This window comes from Haemaphysalis longicornis, unplaced genomic scaffold, assembly GCF_048455015.1.
Source record: "Haemaphysalis longicornis isolate Haplotype H1 unplaced genomic scaffold, Haemaphysalis longicornis Haplotype H1 scaffold_9, whole genome shotgun sequence".
Classification (NCBI taxonomy): Eukaryota; Metazoa; Arthropoda; class Arachnida; order Ixodida; family Ixodidae; genus Haemaphysalis; species Haemaphysalis longicornis.
The window spans coordinates 34571110-34574095 of NW_027526460.1; the positions used below are offsets into that span (position 1 = coordinate 34571110).

Sequence of the window (2986 nt, forward strand, 5' to 3'; positions counted from 1 at the left end):
GACAGAAAGGTGGTTTTGTATTCAGCGTCTGGAAGGGGGAGGGAGCTTTTTGGAGGCGACACATGAAAAAAGAGTGAGGGGAAGAACACAGACAGTGAGAGATATGACGCCATAGCCGCGCGTATCGTCCACCTCCTCACCCTTCGAAAGACGCTCCTCTCTGTTTTGTTCCTGCCGACGCTGGTGCGTTAACGTTAATTGGGACGCCGCCCCCGCGAATCCCAGGTAACGGCTGCCAGAGTCTCTGGTATCAATCTTTGTAGAGCCACGTGTGTGAATTCAAGTGACGTCGCATGGGCAACCGTCGTGGGCGTCGTTTACAGCTTCGCAGTCCAACCACCTTCACAGCGTGGATTGGAGCCAATTTTGTACTTGTGGTTGTCCTCTTCTTCGTCCAAGTTTACAGCGCTGTTTTTGAAGCGATAACAATGAAACTCTTTGGCCTCACCTACATATGACGCATCCAACCAAGACCATAAGAATAAACCTCTTTGGCACTTCCGCAACGTTACCGTGGATCACAAAGGAGAGGCTAACTTTTTTTCAGTTAGCAGTTGTCAGCCTACACAAATTTGTGCAAGGGGACTGGGAGCTAGAGAGCAAGGCGTTGTATCAGCAATGTCTTGTATTTCCAGCTACCCACCAATTTTTCTCGTTTTCGTCACTGACAGCATCATGTCGTATACACGCCGTCGCACTGAGTCGGCTTGGGGTCAAGCGGAATCTGCGTTGCGCATGCAGATGACACCAACTTTTGCGCACGTGGGCGCACTGCGCAGAGTGCGCCTCGTCAACGTGCAACTGTCTCGTCAACGTGCATTCGTGCATCAGGATAGCTCGCGTGACAACGGCCGGCGCTTTTCGAGCTCGTCCTCGGAGCGGTACGCGTCGCTGGTCGGTTCTTCGGTCGACTCCGCTACAAAGGCCCGTACCGCGCTGAGCTCCTCTCTACCGGCCTGAGCATCGCGTATTGTCTCGTAGGCGTCGACGAAGATAGCCACGAACAGGCTGACCACGACGTACACGAACAAGATGATGAAGCTGTACATGTACGCCTGCGCGAAGTACCACACGATCAGGTCCTTGCTGTCGAAGAGCATGGCGAATGTGGCGAAGATGTCGTCGCCGTTGATGATGGAGAAGAGGCACTCGGCGCTCCTCGACAGCGTCCTGAACTTGATGTGATGCGGGCCGATGACCACCCAGCCGCACACTACGTAGCCGGAGAACAGCAGCAATGTGCAGAGCAGAAAGCGCATGACATTGGGAAGGGACTTCTGAAGGGTCAAAATGAGGATGTTATACACCCTGAAGTAACCGACATAGCGGAGTAAACCGCACCACGACAGCAGGCATCCGCATCCCAGGAGTACGGAGCAGGCATTGTACATAAGGCTGGGCACCATCTGCTTCTCAATCTGCATCTTGACGGCTGATCCGGCCGCCAGGATTGCATCGTCTATGATGATCACGATGAACCAAAAATCGACAAACTGGATTTTATCTCCCCAGAGCAGTGGCCGATACAAGTTCTCGGCGAAAAATTTGGACGTCTTGCGCATCAGCTTGTGGGCCCTGTAGAGTGAGCGACCGCACAGCGCCGTCGACAAGGCACACGTAGCTATGACGAGACCGTTCAGGACCTGGTGCAGCCTGTAAGCTGTGGACGCCGCGACGTCGCCGAGGCTTCTGCGGCACTCGACCGAACTGGGCGTCAGAAGCATCCGGATGCTGACCACTCCGTCGTGTCGCGAGTTGTCGTACACGACCGACAGGTCGTACTTGTAGCACTCCGAGAACGTCCCCTGGTTCGCTTTGGTCATGTAGAGGACCTTCAGCGAGAACGATATCTCGGCTGTGATCAGCGAGTCGAAGGAGATTTCTCTGCCCAGGAAAAGCGGGAGGGAGAAGTTCTGCCATTCTTGCGCGGGCCACGGCGTGTCAATCTCGGTGCAGTTGGTGACGGTCTGGCTGTCGAAGTTGAGCGTCGAGTTGAAGGGCCACACCTGGCCTTCCTTGTAGTCGGTCTCGCAGAAGACTGCCGGCTTGAGCGAACCGTCCGGAGAGACGTACTCGAAGCTCCCCACAGGCTCGGTCGTTATCATGCTGTACGCGACCACGACGTTGTTGACGTGCTGGTAGAACTTTTCCGTCGTCTCAACCACGTAGGGCCCCGCCGGCGGCGGGTACAGAAGCACGTCGCGCGACGTGTCCCACCCACGGAGCATGATGTGCTCGAGAGCCATGAGGGTGCCCCGGTGCTGGCTCTGGACGGTGGAGCTCTCCACGCCGAACGAGACCACCTGTACGGTGACCACGATCACTTTGAAGATCTGCAGCGTCAGCTTCCACGGGTAGCGGCCTCGGTAGCGCCACTTCTCCAGCGGGTTCATGAAATGTCGCCGCAGCTTGATCCGCATGTAACGCTCCATGACTCGCTCTTCCTGCAGTAGTCGGTTGCGAACTTCATCGCGTCCCGCGTCCGATGAGCAAATGACGCTGTCGGGCGGGCTAGACACACTGACGTTGACCGACGAACCGGAGCTGTAGCGCCGCAGGTAGCGGCGCAGCTTCTCATCGAAGCGGAGTGAGCCGGACTGCTCTTCGCTCGAGAGGACGTCGCCGTTCAGACCAGCTGCATCGACGCCTCCGCCGTTGTTCATTGTCAGCGGGAAAACCGACACAATGCCGGCGCGTATCGCGTTTCCTGCAGCTGCGATCGTTTGCGAAGCGCGTGAGTGCGGTCGCTTGATAACAGCCGGCAGATAGCGCGTTGTTGTCACAGCCGCGTCAGTTTTAGCGTCCATCGGATATTCTTTGTTCGCGGCTTGCATTAACATGGTAAAAAGCGCACTAGACGGGGACAGTAGTTTTCTAGTCTAGTGCGCTTTTTATCATGTCGAAGTCGTATCACCAACTAGCCCAAATTTCTGCGTTGAATTGCATTAACAACATTGCTTGCGTTGCCGATTTGCTGGATCGGGAA

The 2986-nt window shown here is 55.8% G+C and overlaps 1 pseudogene; it reads right to left on the reverse strand.

The window, feature by feature from the left end:
- Positions 1-2748, reverse strand: LOC144153781 (mucolipin-3 pseudogene; annotated as a pseudogene).
- Between the last annotated feature and the right edge of the window lie 238 nt (positions 2749-2986).